Source organism: Halichoerus grypus, chromosome 8, assembly GCF_964656455.1.
Source record: "Halichoerus grypus chromosome 8, mHalGry1.hap1.1, whole genome shotgun sequence".
Classification (NCBI taxonomy): Eukaryota; Metazoa; Chordata; class Mammalia; order Carnivora; family Phocidae; genus Halichoerus; species Halichoerus grypus.
Window position 1 is genome coordinate 18,863,497 of NC_135719.1, and position 19,339 is coordinate 18,882,835.

Genomic DNA, 19,339 nt, shown 5'->3' on the forward strand with positions numbered 1-19,339 from the left:
AATTTAAAATATGTTATACAGCAATATAGTATACTTACATGGAATACTGAAGTTGCCTGAGCTCAGGAATGACAAAAGTGTTCCTTTCTATTGCAAACTCTAATTGGTGTTCATATGGTCTGCCTGACATGCAGTGAAGAGAACAGATCTCAGTTGGGAAGAACACAATGATTGTGTGCATCACAGCATTGCTAGATGGAAATCCTCTTCCAGATATGGGCCATATCTGTCTTGATCCTCACCTGAACATTTTCCAATGAGATCCTAAGTGCCCTGCAAGCTGAAAACACAAACATGAAATCTCACGTTAAAAGCTGATTATCTGTATAGTGATGGGGGAGAGAATTAAGCTCTCCATTCGTAAATATTTGAATGCATGCTGCATGTCTGGCACTTACATAGGCGATGGGGATTCAGAAGTGAATAAAACAAGCAAAAATTCCTTCCCTCATGTAGTTTAATTATATGGCTAAGGGGTGAAAGAAACAGCTAAAATAGAGACACCATATAGTGTATTACAAAATGTTAAGTGCAATGGGAAAAGGGGGGATTTAGGGACTTTCTGTGTGTATGGGGTGGATCACAATTAACCAGGATCAAAAATTAGCAGTTGGAATACTTAAAACATTCCATTTAGAAATGGAACGGGCATGCATACGCCCTGACACTCCCATCCTCCAATGGTATTACATGGCATTTCCACCACTTAATGCACTTGCATAACCTTCCAGTATCTGGAGTCACTCGAGGTATCACTCTCCATCCCCACCATAAATTAACATGTACAATATCTGGTCATTGTTTAGAAGGTCCAACGAGGCCCATGCATTCTAACTAATTAATTAAAATTAGTTCTAAAAAACTCAGAGATTAAATTCTGACTTCGTAGATGCCCAGTTATGCACCTGAGGGGTTGTAGTCTTTCTAGACTAGCACAATCAGGGAGAGTGGCCCAGGGCTAGCCTGACCACTCAGTGGACCACACATGGCTTTATGCTGAGGCATGACGGAGACACAGGTAATGCAACCCAAAAAGAAAACTCAAATCCCTGAGTGGAGAAGAATTTGAGACAATTTCTCAAATAAAAGGGCATAGAACAAGGGAAGCTGTTCTCTCCAAACAGAACAGATAGAATGAAAAACGAGGGGAGGTGTCCCCCACACTGACTCATGTTTAGCACCTGTTTACAGAATTCATTTAATTTGAATAAAATGTGATCAACACGTTATGGTTACTTTCTTAGGGCAGCCTTTGGCCTCACTCAAATAGTCCAAGTACAGAATAGTACAGAGAGTCTCCAAGAAATTTTCGGCACCTAAAAATAGCCTTCTAAATCAAGGTCACAGGGGTGCCTGGGTGGCTAAGTCGGTTAAGCATCTGCTTTCAGCTCAGGTCATGATCTCAGGGTCCTGGCATCGAGCCCCGCATCGGGGCTCCCTACTAAGTGAGGAGTCTGCTTCTCCCTCTCCCTCTACCTCTGCTCCTCACCCCTGCTCATGCTCTCCCTTTCAAATAAATAAAATCTTAAAAAAAATCAAGGTCATAGTGAGGATTCCAAGAATGAGGAAAATTATCTTTTCAAAAGCAAAGTGTGAATCCCAAAAGGTGAATGGGATTTTTGTACCTGGAATGAGGCAGAATGTTTCTTATAAGGGGCTTCTCTGTGATTCAGTGTTTTGGGTTCATGATTAACTTAGTAAAATATGTATAAATTAAAAGGTCCAGAATAATTCTATGCACCTTGGATGGCAATGATCAGAATTTAGTTGAAAACTATTTTCATCTCCAATTTCTGGCTCGTAGTCAAGCGGTATATACTTATTAGTAAGTCTGCCCCTTTAATCAGTTACATGCCTCACGGTCTCATTTGATCTCTATGATGATCTTTCAATATAAATGAACTCATGAGCTTCTGAAAGGAAAATGATTCTCCTGACTCAAATGACAATCCCAAAGAATTGTTATTTATTTATCAAAAAAATTGCTGGGATCACAGGCCGGGTCAGCTGATTCCCGTTTTAGAACTGTGTGGACAGAAGTTTCTTTTTTTTTTTTTTTTTTTTTTTTTGCCTGATGCCATTGTCCCAAAAGCAAAGCTGCAGACCGTGGTAAATACATGATAAATCTCCAACAAAATAAGAAAATTAACATAAAGCAAACTATTCATTTTAAAAAACTGTTTTTCATCCTGAGATTTTTATCCTGAAATTGAAGAAACAGTAGCTGGTAGAGATTTTTTTTTTTTTTTATGTGCGTGCACATCTGTACTTGAGACGTTTGAGTTTGCGTCTCATTTTCATCTTCTAATTTTTAAAAAATATATTTTACTGATAAAAATGCAAAATCTGGGGACAACTGACCTAAAACACTTATATCCTTCTCTATTCTCCTCTCAAGACACAAGATTGGACTTCAACTATGAATGATCTAAATTTGTAGAAAGTTCAAAAATTAGCTGGATGAAAGATCAAATAACACATCAAAAAGCTGAGATGTATCAATGTGTCAGGGTTCAAAAATAATGACTTACAGTCAGTGATAGGAATGCTTTTCCACTGTGTCTATTTTGAGGGCAAGCCTGAAATTCACAACTTACCAGAAAAAGTAAAAGATCTGTGGGGAAATGTGATGAATTTGTCATTGCTCAAATCTAGTGCTCAGCCTTGGACTGAATTTAGTATTAATCTTGATAGAGGCATGTTTGCAGTGGACAGAGAATAAGAGAAATGCACGTAGGATTTATCGAGGATGCAGTAAAAAAATCCATTTTTGTAGGGCTATTTTTCTTCCACAATAAATGATTAGGGGAGGAAAAAAAGAAAAGCTTAAAATTGGTGTCAAGCTCTTTATTCCAACCATTTGGGATTAGCTGGAAGAGAAATATGTCTGCTTATAATGAATCACTTTTGATGAAGTTGAAAAGAAGGAGGGGAGAAAAGTATCCAGGAAGCAGGGGTTTGGGAGGATTTCCTGAAGTCCCTACACTGCAGTTCACCAATAGTAATGGACTATCAATGAATTTTTACCAACTGAATTTAATACATACGCTGAGTATAGTCCTTAAATTCTATGAGGAAATATATGTTACGAAATGAGAATATACCACTCCTCCCTTTCCAGAGAAAGACATTTTTCTCATCTGTTAACAAAACCTATGATACTGCAAAATGGTGATCTTTGTCAAATTTGGGGGTTTACACTAACTTGTAATTGGGGAATTAGACTAGGAAGCGATTTTGCCCCGTTCCACATTAAAGACAAGCTACATGACACAGGGTTTTTTTTTTTTAAAGACAGAGGCTTCAGTGCAGTTGTTCAAAATTGTCCGTCATTCTACCAAGCACTGGATTGAATCAAGAGGTGTAATTTGGAGCACCTGGGTGGCTCAATCAGTTAAGCCACCAGCTCGGTGGTGATCCCAGGACCCTGGGATCTAGTCCCGCATCAGGCTCCTTGTTCAGTCGAGAGCCTGCTTCTCCCTCTCCCTACTTCTTCCTCTGCCTGCCACTCTCCCTGCTGGTGCTCTCTCTTTGACAAATAAATAAATAAAATATTTAAAAATAAATAATTAAATAAATAGGTGTTATCTGGGGGGAAAAGGCATCTACCATGATATATTTTCCTTTTTCAAACTCATTTCTAATTGTTCTCAGGATGCTCCCCATCTTGTTCTTAGTTGGAGTGATTAGTGCTTATCTTTTACTTTGCACATTTTAATAACCGCTTGCCTCAGAAAAAGCATGCACTCAGTCTCAGTGAACTTCTAACAAGGAAGTTTCAAGACAAGAGGAAATTAAGACAATGGGAAATATGCATTCATGGTTTTAGGCAGTCCTAAGTGTTATGGATATGTTGTTGATAATATATCCCTACTACGTGCAATGTTCCAGTTTATGTCGTTCCAATAACACCAATGAACCACACAGATGACATTGTAGATGATTTGAGATCCTGCTTGACTTTTTGTTTTAAGGGAAATAGAAAGAGACGAACTATTATATGCTTGACCTTCTTGAACCCAATGTCCATAGTGGAAAAGGTTTGAAATGGACTATGTCCATAAGGACCTTCTCCCCACTCCCCGCACAGTTTCCTAGATATAGTGCTTTTAACTTGCATACATGTTTCTGGTCTACTCTTTATTTTTAAAAATCTCCCTACACAGTATCTATAACAGACCCTTCTGCATCCTATAAGCATCAACCTTTAAATTGATAGGGGGTATATATTTTTCCCACCAATCCCCACTAGTTTCATCTTCATCCCCTTCCATGTTGTTCTTAACATTGTTTCCAGAATTATCAGAACACCTCCCTTTGGGGGAAGCTGCTATATATTTCATCATCACTCTCTAAACTGTTTAGAAAATAGATATTAGCTGAAGTCTGTATTAGTAAGTCCATCACTGTTAAGAACTCAGTCCATGACATATTAATTTACTCCTAAGCTTCCAGCTGAGGTCAGACTAACCTGAATGGTATTTGATTACAAAGATCAACAAGTTGGCATGAAACGGGATGGATCATTGAGCAAAAGAGTTTATTAGTTCTCCTTAGTACAACGGATGTTTTTAGGAGCTGTGGTTTATAGTCTGTGGCACTGTTTGGTGGACTCCTTCCTAAGCCATCAACTATCCAAATCAAAACACTATCAGCACCTTGTAGAATGTAATTCTAGGTTACAGACATTCTCTAAGAGAGATAGTGTCCAGCAGTTCTAGAACATTCCCCCCCATTTTTGTTGCTTGAAGACCTCTTATTATTTAATGTCACATATTTCACGTAAACTATTGGCTATTAGGAGAAAGTTTATCGGTTTCTAGATAATATTTTTTTCCTAGCTTTGAGGCTGAAAAATATTTCATATAATTCATATAGTCAGAGGAAAGTTCTCAAAGCAATAGATTTTATGATTACCGCCCCCCAACTCCCACATACACATACAAACCGCATGCATGTGCTTTGAAAGAATCTCTCAGACTCCAAGAATGTAGCGCTGGAAAGGGACCTTACTGAATTCTTTCCTAATTCGGTAGTAAATATAGCTGAAATTATCTGAGCTCACCAATTTGTTTCAAAGAGTTAAAAGAACATAGGAGCTCTACTTAAGGAGCCTTACTGTAGGAAAGTGGGGGAGAGGCTGGAGATATTAACACTGTAGGAGGGATACTGTGAATAGGGTTACTTGGAGTCGCTGTGGTGAGTTAGACAGCTTCTTTGGTCACCTTCCAAATATTCTCTATTACAGGTAGCAATTTGGGGTTAATTCAGGATGATCAAATCAATCACAGTCGGGCTCAAAATTTCATCGGAAGCTTTTCCTCTGTTCTCCTACTGACTCTTGACTGGAGTCACAGTGGCAGGGCAGGGAAAAGAGAAACACTTTGTTCTCGTTGCCAGCATGTCCCACAAGCAGGCTAGCTCCTTGCTGCCACTCTGGAAGTTTCATGGGAAGATATCCTTGGAATACATTCTGAGCCAAGAGATCTGAATGAGATCTATCAGGTGTTGAGGGTGGGCCTTCTAGGATCCATGTTACTGCCTGTATGTTATGCCCCACCTGCCACTTCAGTTGCTGTCCACATTCCCAGGGGTCCTCCTAGTGTCTCAGAGACTTCTGTTTTCCTACTCCATCTGGGACGCAGTGTGTCTGTCTGTCTCACTGTTAACACATGTAAGTTCCCAGAGGATCTTCTTTATTTCTCTCTTGCCCTGAGCTGCCAGGCGCTGAGAGCAAATTTCGGTGTACAGCTTACTCTCCCTACATCCCTCTTCCATCCTATCCTTTGTCCCCCTTCACCACGTGCCCACCCCCAACCCCAAACTCTCTTTACATAAAGAAGGAATGAAAGCCAGGTAATGACAACGCAGTTCTACCATAACGTGGACCTTCAAATCTGTGTCTCATCCTTGAATTCTTGACCTGTTACCACAGAAGCCGAGACTCTCCATGTGCTGGTCACTGCACAAGAAAACAGGGGCCTAATTTCCGCACAGAAGAGAAGAGCACACATTCTGGGCACTCTGGGTTTAAACAGATATAAGATAGTGGTTGAGAGGATGTCATGTGGATCTCAAATAACTCTGTTCAATCTTAGTTCTGCATTCTATCAGTGGGAATTTACCTAATTTTCCAGTGCCTCGGTTTCCCCACCTGTAAAATAAGAAGGATAATGCTTCCTACTTCCTAGGAGGGTTTTGAGGATTAAGTCCATTCTTATAAGCAAGGCTTTTCACCAAGAGCAACTAATGCATAATAAGTGTTTGGTAATTATTAATAATTATGATTATCAGTTCCCTTAATAGCTCACATATTATTCCGTCATCATCTTTAGCCTTTGGGCACATAATACCAAATCTTTAGCAATTCACTTTGGATCAAGAGGTCAAATGCCATTTAGCAAATTCCAGCATGGACTTAGGTCCCTACTGACATTTATAAATAGCACAAATAAATGTAGTATGGGTTAGGTGTGTAAGTTGTGTGTATCTTCCCTCAAGGCTGGCAGGGTAGGGCTGATAGCCTGACCTCTAGGGCATGAACATCATTCCCCGCTCACACCTGGTCTTTTACACAAAACCGTCGACTGACTAGGCAATCTAGAAATTCCAAGAGTTCAGTGGCAGATATGTTCTTTTGTGAATATTATTCATCTGAACGACGATTTGAAACTTGCAAAACATTGTGAGGGTGGGAAAAGAACTAGGAAGAGCTACGCAAGTAAGGGCATGTCAGTACAATTTCATGGAAGTGCAATTTAGTGATTCACCTAAATTTATACTTACGTCCACACACTGAACATTCACTCTCGGAAAGTTTATTTTTTTTTTGCTAACCTTTTATTTGGAACCAAGGAATAAATTTCAATTATTCATTCAATTAATTTCATAAAGAGATACATGGCATGAATTATCAGCCTTTGTATTATGAAAATGCATATGGAGGACCTTAGCATTAAAATGAGTATTACAAATACCAGAAATAAAAGCCAGATGCTGTCAAGCTAGGATGTCTACTAGGCCTAGCAGGAGATCTTGGCACAGGCATCAAGATTGTTTTGTTAGTAAATGTGATAATTTGCACTTGGAAGATCTTCAAGCTAAGGATCTACCCCTTCAACTCTAACTGCCTTTCATGACTTAAGTGTTTTATTAAAGAACTTATATTCATGATACTAAATTTACACTTTAAAGTTGAAAAGTCAGCACTTAAAAATTAACTTATTCCTATAAACAAAGAGAAATAAAATTTTAAAAAAATATATAAAAGTGATCATGGCATACATGCATTTCTTGAAATAAACTTTTATTTGCCCATTTTTCCTTTTCTTCTCTTTTTATCTTTCTTCTGTGTCAACCCTATTCCCCTTCCCACCTTCCCTTATCCAGAAGCCCATGTTAACATAATATGTGCATTTCAGTGGTTTTCTTCAATGGAATATATAGATATGTGTAGATATGTGTACACACAATTACATAGTTAAAAATTATATTCACGTGTCTGCATCTTTCTTTTCTCATTTAATATCTCAGAATAAGTCTCTGAAGTCAAGTGGCCTCGCTACTCTTTTTAATGACTGCACACTAGTTCATGGTGTGGATACACCATAATTTATTCAGCCAGAACCCTACTGAAAGGGTTTTACAATTTTTAAATGAAAAAATTTGCCTTTACTCTGTTTTAATCATTTGTGCCCCAATGGACAATTCTATTGTAAACATCTTAGTGCCTGTCCATGACAAGAACACATAAAGAGATTGTTATTTTCATTTTACAAAGGAGGAAACTATAATTAAGGAAAGGTAAATAAAAGTTTGACAAATGAGGAAATTTTATTTGTTATTATTTTTAAAAGATTTTATTTCTTTCTTTCTTTGTTTATTTATTTAAGAGAGAGGGACAGAGAAAGAGAGAGAGAGCATGAGTAGGGGGAGGAGCAGAGGGAGAAAGACAAGCACACTCCATGCTGAGCACAGAGCCCAACATGGGGCTCGATCTCAGGACCATGAGATCATGCCTGGGCTGAAACCAAGAGTTGGATGCTTAATGGACGGAGGCCACCCAGGTGCCCCTTAGTTTATTTTTTTCAGTAAGCTCTATCCTCAATGTGGGACTTGAACTCAGGACCCTGAGATCAAGAGGCACACGTTCTACCAACTAAGCCAAACAAGCACCCCACAAATGAGGAAATTTTAGCTAAAAAAGTGCAAATGGCCACATCATCAGTCCGGTTTGACTCTAATCTCAGGTTTCACTGTGCCACATGACACTCTTTTGTCCTTGTTCTGATTTCCTAAAAATTATAGGCTATTAAATGAAAACATGTGTGACTCGAATTCAACTAAATAGATCAATACCTGGCAGTGGAGGTTAAATATAGTTTAGAAATTTAAGAGGAAAAGATGGATTGCACATTAATTTTTATAAATGGATCTCTTAAGGTACCATGGTTTATTACAGATGTAAGTCTTTTGGAGGCAATATGGCAAACTAGAATTTCAGAGAAACAGTTTCCAATATAAGACACTTCAAATTACCAGGTAAAACATAATGAGCATTGCAGAGTTCTGGTTCTGGGACAGGTGGATTAGACTGAATAAAACTAAACCTCCCACTGACAACTACGTATGAGATGACTCTTGCAACTCATTGAAGAATAACTAACAGAGATGAGACTTGGATGACTGTGATCCTTTAGAAGAGAGAAGCACACAGAAGGCTTCGCATTTATCCTGGCTTTTCCCATGAAGACATTTTCCTATTTTCTGTAGAGGAAATAGAGGCCAAGCAGAAAGTGGTTCACTTATTGGAGTAAAGATACAGTTGGCAGAATGCCACACTGCCACATTGGTTGGGATTTGAGGGACAAAATCCCAGAGAATAGGGAAATACAGAGAAGTCCCCCAAATCTCTAATTCCCATCGAAATCCTTGGTTAATTCCTATGCTAAATGTGTAAGGGCAAGAGTCCAAAAGTCCAGCCAACTACAACATCTCGGAAGCCAAATAGTATAGCAGAATTCTTAGCAGCTGCTTGTTGCTGGGGAGACTATGGTTGGATTTCAATTCCTAACAAGTTGGAGGAGCTTTAGAATATAGCCTAGACTTCCAGTTGAGATTCCCAAAGGACCATGAACTAGGAATAAAAGCACAGACTTGGAATAAAGACCACACTCTAGAAGATTAACCATGGCTTAGGAATAATCTCAAAACTGAAATACACCAACCCCAAAACTCTAAAATTAAACAGCAACTAGATTATGGTGATCCACTGTCCCTATATGGTCCTTGGAAGAAAATCTCTCTCTTGCTGTGGAGGAAAATGACATCATCAAGAGCCTCTGTATTGTGTCATCTACAGTGTCATGTATCCATTAAAACTTACTAGGACAATTAAAACAGGACTAAATGACCAAAAGACATACAAAATCATATTTTTTATAAAGAACATAGAAACACAACCAAGGAGTTCCACATCATTGGTTTTTTTTTTTTTTTTTTTTTTAGAGATGTTGAGAGTATGTGAGCAGAGGAAGAGGGGCAGAGGGAGAGGATGGAAATCTTAAGCAGACTCCATGCTGAACACAGAGCCCAACGTGGGGCTGGATCTCAGAACCTTGAGATCATGACCTGAGCCGATCAAGGGTCAGACACTTAACTGACTGAGCCACCCAGGCACGCCCAGATAATTGATTTTAAATAACTTATGATTAAAATGCTCTTTAAAATGAAGAAAAGATGGAACATTTCATCAGAGAATAGGAATCTAAAGTAAATTTCTAAAACTGAAAAAAATGTTATATCTGACAGTAAAATTTAACTTACTGGTTTAATAGAAGATTAGACAAAGCAGAACAGATGATTAATAGATGGAAAAACAGATCAGTAAAAAATATCAAGATTGAGAGAACAAAAGAAAAAAAAAAAAAGGCGAAAAACAAGGGAAAAAAAAAGATATGGGACATATATCTAACACAGCACTATCCGATAGAAATATAATGGAGGCATCAAATGTAAAAAAAGGTTTTTCCAGAAATACAAAATCTGAAAAATTTCCTCACAAGAATACCTGCACTATAGGGAATGTTAAAGGACATTCTTCAGGCAGAGGGGAAAAAATATCAAAGAAATATCAATCTATAAAAATAAAAAATCAGAAATGTTGTCTGAATGATATGGATTGAATATGTACCCCCTAAAATTCATTTATTGATATCAAATCCCAATGTGATGATATTTGGAGGTGGGACCCTTGGGTGGTGATTAAGTCATGAGGATGAAACCCTTATTAATGGGATTAGTGCCCTTATAAGAATAGGCCAGGAAATAGCTTGCTCTTTTTCTGCCATGTGAAGAGAAAGGAGAATTCAGCTATCTGCAACCCAGAAGAATGTTCTTACCAAAACCCAACCATGCTGGCACCCTGATCTCAGACTTCCAGCCTCCAGACTGAGAAATACATTTCTATTGCTTGTAAGTCACCCAGTCTATGGTAGTTGGTTCTATCAGCCTAAATTGACTAAGATATAAGTGTAAATACATAGGATTTTAAAAAATATTTCCTTTTCTATAAGGTAGTAGACTGCTTAAACGATGTAGTAGGGAAGTTGATAACATATGTAGATTTACAATGCATATAAACAAACCAAAAAGGCTAAGAGTGGGGAAATGGAAGTATATTGTTGTTAGTTTGTTACACTACACATGAATGCATATAACATCACTTGACATGAGACTGTGATTAAATAAAAATGTATATGATAGGGGTGCTTGGCTGGCTCATCTGTAGAGCATGCAACTCTTGATCTCTGGGTCATAAGTGTGAGCCCCATGTTGGGGGTAGAGATTATTTGAAAAAATAAACTTATTAAAAATACTATAGATATACTCTAAATCATAAAGGAACCATTAAAATAACAAAACAAAGAGTTATAGCTAATAAAGCCAAAAAAGGAGAGAACATTGAATCATAAAAAATATTCATTTAATCCAAAAGAAAGCAGGAAGAGGGGAAAAAGGAAATGAATCATAGCCAAGACAATTAAAAAACAAATAGCAAGGTGGTAGATTTCTGCCTACCATATTAATAATTATATTACAGGGTGAAATGTGTAAATACCTCAATTACAGATCAGAAATTGTCAGATTGGATAAATAAAGCAAGACCCAAATATGCTTCTCATCAGAAACTTACTTTAAAGTATGTATAGTAGTATAAAGACACAAATAGGTTAAAATGTTGGAAAAAGACATTTCATGCTAAGCTTAATCAAGATAATGCTGTTGGAGCACCTGGGTGGCTCAGTCAGTTAGGTGTCTGCCTTCAGTTCAGCTCATGATCCCAATGTCCTGAGATTGAGCCCTGTGTCAGGTTCCCTGCTCAGCGGGGAGTCTGCTTCTCCCTCTCCCTCTACCCCTCCCCTCTGCTTGTGCTCCCTCTCTCTCTGTCTCTCAAAAAATAAAATCTTTTTTTTTAAAGATAATGCTGAAGTGGTTATATTAATATAAGACAAACTAAATTTCAAAGCAAAAATATTACCAGAAATAAAAGTCTTTTTGTAATAATAAGGAAGCCAATTCATCAAGAATGTATAACAACCCAAAATACTTATGCACTTACTAATGAAGCTTTAAAATACATAAAGCAAAAACTGATAGAACTGCAAGGACAAACAGACAATTCCATAATTAGTCTCTCTCTAATTGACTGGACAAGTAGGCAGAAAATCAGTAAGGCTACAGATGACTTGAATAATATTATCAACCATTCTGATCTAATTGACCTAATTCATAAAATATTGCAACCAAAAAACAGCCGAATTCACATTGTTTTCAACTGCATATGCACCATTTACCAAGATATACCATACTCTGTGCCATAAAATAAGTCTCAATATATTTGAAATGGTTCAAGATGTGCAAAGTATGATTTTTGATCACAATAGAATTTAATTAGCTTACAGGAAAAAAAACTAAAAGAACCCCAAATATTTGGAAATGAAATGGCACACTTCTTTATAAACCACAGAACAAAGAAAAATTAAAGGGATTTTAGAAAGTCTTTTGAACTGAATGAAAATAAAAACATAAATTCTGGTTTCAGTTCTAACATGTAAAGAGCTTGCAAGATGTCACTCTCATCTTTACAACAGAAAAAACGGAACAAACCCAAAATCAATGACTTTTCTTGGGCTCCTCAGAGAACAGAGATCAAAGGACAAGCTGCCATTCCAAAACTGGGGAGAAAAGCCAATGCAGGGAGTCACAGCTGAGGTATACATACCTGGAGCAGACCTGCTAGAGTCATAAACTGGTAGGAACACATCATGGTAATTTTGATGAATTGCTGGAAGCTGAGTGTGGACTGGTGTGAGAGGGAAAAATCCCGGCTGCTTCAGTCTTGGAGAAACCCTAAAGTTTACCTCTAGGAACTCCATCAGATTCTCACAGTCACAAAGTCCCTTTTGTGACTTTGGAAGGAGAAGGGGAAGATTCTTTATTGTGACATATTCTCCAAGAGGGCTCTGTAACATAGCACTGCCTTCCAAGGGGCAGAAAAACTATATCCATCTTGCCTTATCTCAGATGGAGAAAATAATTTTTCCCATTTCAACTCCCACTTGCCTTTCTGTTTCGCCAAAGCCATGTGGAAGGGGAAGGGGGAATTATACCTCTGAAGAAACACTTGTGAACATCCATAGCCCAGATAAACAGGTCCACTACCAGGCTGAAAATAACCCATAAGATTGTAAAATGCTTTCCCTCACCCATACCTTGCTACCACACTGACAGAGCTTCAGTATAACAATGCAGTACAGTTGAACTAGCAGCCAGATGCAGATGTCTCTGAGAAGGAGCCCCTAGGGAAGGATGCAAAGAAGGGAGAGAGGGAGAAAGAAAAAAAGGAAGAACTTTAATAATAAAACCAGATAGATATTACAAGAAAGGCAAAATACAGACTGATAACTCTCATGAGCACGGATGCAAAATTCTAAACTAATCATTAGCAAATCAAATCCAACAATGGGTAAAAATATTTATACACCACAAACAAGTAGGGTTTATTGCAGTTATGAAACGCTGATTTCACAATAAAAAACCAATCAATGTAATCCATCATATCAACAGCCTAACGAAGAGAAATCATATGATCATGTCAACGGATGTAGAAAGAGTATTTGACAAAATCCAACAACCATTTTTGATAATAACTCTAAGCAAACTAGAAGTAGAGGGAAACTTTATCAACCTGATGAAGATTGTCTATGAAAACCCTGCAGCTAACATTATATTAAATGGTGAAAAAATGGATGCTTTCCCCCTGAGTTTGGAATCAATGCAAGGATGGTCTTTTCTCACCATTCCTATTATACATTGTAGTAGTGGACTCAACTAGTGCAATAAGACAAAAAAGAAAAAAAAGGTGTGTAGATTGAAAAGGAAGAAATACAATCTGTATTCATAGATGACCTAATAGTTCATGTAGAAAATCCCAAGGAATCTACAAAATAACTCTTGGCAATAGTAAGCAAGTATGGCACATGTAACAAGGCTAATATACTAAAGTCAATTGCTTTCCTGTATGCCAGTAATGAACAATTGGAATTTAAAATTAAAAAAAATATTACTGAAAGTAGCATCAAAAAATGGAATACTTATATGAATCTAAACAGGATCTACATGTGGAAAACTACAAAGCTCTGATGAAAGAAATCAATATCTAATCAAATGGAGAAATATTTTATATTCATGAATTGGAAGACTCAATATTCCTTTATATATTTTGAGGCTCTGTAGAAAGATACATGTTTATAATCATTATATATTCTTGATGGAATAACCCTTTTGTCAATAACGTCCTTTGTTTCTGTTTTGGAACCTCCAGGTCTCCACGAAGGGAGCGCATCAAATCCCACACAAATGAGGGGCTCACCTCTGCAGAAAGAGTCCGGCCGGTGGCGGTGACTAACTCCACTGCGCCCCGAGGGGACCAAAGGTGTGTCCTTTAAAAAGCCAAGAACTCCTGGGGCAAGCCGCCCGCCCTCCGTGCGCTCTCCAGGACTACCCGCCTCGGATTTCGGCCTCCCGACCTTGGCACCCCTTTTGGATTCCGGAACCCGCAGCTCCCGGGAAGGAGCTCCACTGAATTCCTATCCCGAACCCTCAGGCTCCCCAACGCCTCACCTCGGTGGCAGGCACACGCCCGGCCCCGGAAGAGAGCAGGCGGCGACCCCCGCGCCCCTTCCGCGCGCGCTGCCAGCTGAGCCCGGCGCCCCCCTCACCTGTCCGAGGCTGCGTCGCGGGGCTGCCGACCGGCCGGCGCGCGCCCCTCACCTGCCGGGACCCGCCGCCGCGGCAGCTCGCACGCGCAGGAGCAGCCGGGACGCGGCGGGGGCGGGGCACCTCCGGGGCCGTCCGACTTCCTCGGCCCCCGCTCGCCAGCCCCGCCTACAGGGGGCGGAGGCGGCCGCGCGTCACCTTGGAGCCACCTCCCACCGAAGCGCCGCCGCGGCGGCCGCTGGTTCCGCGGGCGGCTGGTCCTGGGCCCCCGCGGAGCGAAGAGGAAGAGATCCCTCATAACGCACTCCTCTGGCTTGGCTCGAAAGAAAAGGAAGATGTGCCCCCGCAGTCTGGCAGGGACTAGGGGAGCTGAGTTCAAAGTGAGGAAGGAGGAGAGGTGTGCCTTGCCAACTTAAAATTGCTGAGTAACAGGTCTTTGCGGATACTCAGAGGGGTGCCCCCTTTGTGCCGTGGCTCCCTAAGGGATCAGTGGGGAGAGGGCAGCCTGCGTTTTTACCACCCTGACCCTGGCAAGGAAGTACCAGAACCAGGCACCCCATTAAATCCCTGCCATGCATGCGCGATTGTGGGTGCAAGTCGGCCACCCAGACGCGCTGAGCTCTTTGTTTGCTGAGCCTTGGTTCCTGGTCTGGAAAGATTAGGCCGATTTCCGTGCCCAGCGCGTTGAGTACTCCTACTCAGAGACCCTTAGAGATCCTTAGGTCCGATGATGGGCACTAAGGCACTCAGCAAATATTTGACCTTGCTTCCTTTCCCTTGAATTCTTTTTCTCCCTCCTTCCTCTCCTCTTCCTGCTGTACTCTTCTTGCACTTTATTTACTCTTGATCTCTGCCTGGTCACTTTCTTTTCCCTTGGATTGAAGAGCCCATGTCTTCCGTGTACCGAGTCTGCCCTGCAAGGCGCTGGGTGGTTTAGGAGGGATATGCGGGATATGATCCCTGCGTCCCGGGAGGTCAGAAATACACACCCGGCCACCCCCACGGAACAGCAAAAATTAGATACAAGAGAGTTATAGGAGCTAAACTGGGTGTGGGACAGACTGGCATTCTATAGGTTGTGGGGGTGGGTGGCCTGTGAGCTGGAGAATTTAACTGGTGTAACTGGTGGTTAAGAGCCTAGGCTCCAGAGTCAGAAAGACCTCACCCGAGTCTTGCCTTGGCAACTGATGGTATGAACCTGAGAGTTCACTTAATGCCTCTGAATTTCCACTTTGTCTTTAATAAATTGGGATGCAAATAATAGCTATTGTATAGATTCTGAGAAATAATTAAGTGCTTTTCATGAAGTACTTAACCGCAGTGTCCTGGCCCATGATCCGCACTTATTAAACGTTGGCTAATGAGAAGAATAGTATGGTAAGAAATGTTGGGGGCCAAGAGGAAAAACATATAGAACACATGGCCAAAGCAGAGCTGCCGTCTTCATGCAAAGAATACTTAGAGTAGCAGCTCCCTGTGAATGAACAAAACGGCTCACCGCTCACTGATCTCTGGACTCGGCCTACAACACGGGATCCCATTTAATTTTCACAAACCTGTGAAACAGTTCATAAAACTAAGGCAGGAATCCAAGCTATATGCCCACACAGTAGATTAAAACATTCTGGGCCTTGGTTAAGTTTTGTGTCCATAATGTCTCATTTCTTATAGGCTCTTTCTTCCCCAGTGATAAAAACTAATCACTTCTCTTAAGAACCAAGCAAAGCCTAACATCATGTTATTTCACCTGAACAAACTGTATTTTAGTATATGGCATAAATGTCAATTTTGTTAAATGAAAGAGAATTGCAAATTGAGTCAGAAGGAGTAGGCTCAGAGGACCAGCGTTTAAAATGCAGGGCCTGGGTGGCTGGGTGGGTTAAGCATCTGACTCTTGGTTTTGGCTCAGGTCATGATCTCAGGATTGGGAGATCGAGCCCAAGTCGGGGTCCCTGCTCAACGCGGTCTGCTTGAGATTCTCTCTCTCCCTCTCCCTCTGCCCCTCCCCCCCACTTGTGTGCACGCTCTCTCTCTCAAGTAAAATAAATAAATAAAATCTTTAAAATGCATGTAGGGTCATTGTGCTGTTTCCTGCTCATGTTTTGTACAGCTCTGAAGTGCACATTTGGGCAAGGTGTGCTCAAGGAGGCTTGTGTCCCCAACAAGCTGGAAACTTCCACGGTCACTTAATGATGAAACATGGCAGGGGAAAAAAGGACGGAATTAGCAGCACCATGAAAAGTGTTATTGGACTCTAAAGGGCGGAAATTAAAAATGAGAAAGCGAGTGATCAATGAACAGTATGGAGAAGCAAGCTAGAATTTAAATTGGCAAGGAAAAACTACTAGAAACCATCAGGGAAAGAAAATCAAAGTGTGAAGATAAATAATATAGACAATAAGTCAAAGGGGCCCAATATAATCAAAGTTCATACTACGTGTAGGTGTAATGTAAGTCAGACGAGAAAATGGATTTTTCTTCTTTGTGATCACTCCTCTCTCGAGGTGTACCTGTCATTGCAGCTTTTTGAAATACAGAATACTCTGCCTAATGGAGAGATTAGTAGCCTACCATTGCGCTTTATCTGACTATTATTCTCTGAGAATAAGAAAGCTAATTAGCTCATGCCTTTAAATTTAACGCAGGTAGATACCACATGTTCAATGTGACTAAGGAAAGTATAATGAAAAAAGAGTTATTTGTAAGAACTAATGTTTTGTGTTAATATGCAGTATCTCTATAACATGAGTCCAAAACAGAAGTTATGGTGATCTGCCTAGAAGAGTAGTATTTATTCCATCAATATCTTTTCTCTTGTAGTCTCATGCTACATTCTGCTCACGTTTTCCTATACGTGCCCTTTAGTTTCCCATCAGTCTTCTGACTAATTCTTTCACTCCAAGTGCCTAGATTCATTGTCAGCAAAATGTAGTCAAATTCTATCCCTTCAAGGTCCAAAATACTGTCTACTCCTGAAAGAAGCCCCTCTTTTCTCAACCAGAAGCAATGCCTCCTCCCAAGAACTCTCATAGCAATATGCTTGCCAATCTTATAAAGCTTTAATGAAGAACAATTGCTTTCATCTTTATGGTAACAGTTATTTGGGGTACCTGTCTTATCTTTCATACATTCATTTGTTTTGCAAATGTATCTGGAAAACCTTCTCGATTCAAGGATAAACTCTAGAATGTAAGATTTTTGATTTTAGATTCATGTATACTCAACATGTTAATTACCTATCCATAGGTGACAAATTACTTAAAAACTGAATGGCTCAAAGCAACAAGCATTTACGATCTCAGAGATTCTATGGGGCAGGAATCCTGGTGTGGCTAGGATGGATGTTTCTGGCTTAACATCTCTCATGACGTTGCAGTCATCTCAAGGCTCAAATGGGGCTGGAGAATCTGCTTCAAAACTCACTCACAGTTGTTGGCAGACCACCATTCCTCACCATATGGGCTATTCCATAGGTGGCCTATGGGTCCCCATGTCATGGCCACTGGTGATCAAAGAGAGAAAGAAAGAGACCAAGATGGAGCCACCATCTTTTTGTAACTTCATCTTGGCAATGACATCTGATCACTTCTGCCATATTCTATTTTATTAGATGCAAACCAATAAATTCATCACATATGCAGGGAGAGGGTATGACACAAGAACATGAACACCAGGAGGCCAGGATTATAAACTTAGACACCTCTTACCATGCCTAATTACCACACACAATAAGTGTGTGATGAATAATCTGTTTAGGATTCTTGAACCTGTGAGTTTATGGTTTTCATTGAATTTGGTTATGATAAAAAAAAATTTCAAACATCCTTTCTTCAAATATTTTATGACCCCATTTTTTTTCATTTTGAAAACGGTATGTATATACACTTAATATACTCATATATAATACACGTATATTATAAAACACACACATATATATGTGAGGCCACTTAATGTTGTCCCAGAGCTCACAAATGCTCTGCTCATTTTTTTTCCCTTCTTTAGGCTTCTATTTTCTGTGTGTTTCATTCTATATGGTTAGGTTAATTAATTTTTCCCTGCAATATCTTACCTGCTCTTAATCCTATCCAATGTGTTTTTCAACAGACATTTTATTTTTCATTTTGAAAATTTTGATTTTGGTTCTTTGTATATCTTTTATTTTTCCTATCTGCTCATTCTCTCTTCCACTTTGTTAAATGTAGAAAGTATATTGATAATACTGTTTATCTTCCTTGTCTACTAATTCTTATCATTTGTTTTGCTTCCGGGTTTTTTTCTATTTATGAATTTTTTCTACTTGCCATGGGTCTTTTTTCCTGTTTCCCTGCCTGCCTTGTCAATCTCGATTAAATGCCATGCAGTGTGAATTTTATGTTGCTTAGTGCTGAATTTTTTAAATGATTATTCCTTTAAGTATCTGGGGGCTTTTTTTTTTTTTTTTCTGGAAAGCGGATTAAGTTTGCTTGGAAATAGTCTGATTCTCTTGAGGGTTGTTTTTAAGCTTTGTTGGGTGGATATGGAACAATCTCTCATCTGGGGTTAAACCCTCCCAGGACTCTCACCCTGTATTAGGAAATCTTGCCTTACTGTCTTATGGAAACTTGAACTATGTCTGGCCCTGTATGAACTTCAGGGATTGTCCCACCTGCTTCTGCTGGTGATTCTTTCCTGATCTTGGCAGTTTCCTTATACACATGAACTGATTAGCATTCAGCTCAACGCTTGAAGGGAATCCTTTGCAGATCTCTGTACTCTCCTGTCTTCCTGTCTCTCTGTAGATCTTTCCTCTGTATACTCCCCCCTCAACACGCACAAATTATGGCTACCTTGGCCTCCCTAATCTTTCCTCAAATAAGAGAAGTCATCGGGCTCTGCTTGGTCTCCCCATCCCCAGGCTGTGGACTGGAAATTCTCCAGAGAGTAAGCTGGGGCAATCACAGATCTTACCTCATTTATGTCCCTTTTCTCTGGGATCGTAGTACTACGGTATCTCTTGTCTAATGCCTGAAAACCATTGTCGCATATGTATTGGTTGTGTTTTTTCTCTTTTAGCTGTGGG

At 39.8% G+C, this 19,339-nt stretch overlaps 1 long non-coding RNA gene across 1 annotated transcript; it reads right to left on the reverse strand.

Annotated features, from left to right (window-relative positions):
- Window positions 1-44: 44 nt before the first annotated feature.
- On the reverse strand, window positions 45-14,470 carry LOC144382736 (uncharacterized). The gene is made up of 3 exons (XR_013450115.1): window positions 13,934-14,470; window positions 12,774-12,860; window positions 45-280 (listed from the first exon to the last, which is right to left on the reverse strand). It is a non-coding gene; the product is annotated as an uncharacterized LOC144382736 (long non-coding RNA).
- Between the last annotated feature and the right edge of the window lie 4,869 nt (window positions 14,471-19,339).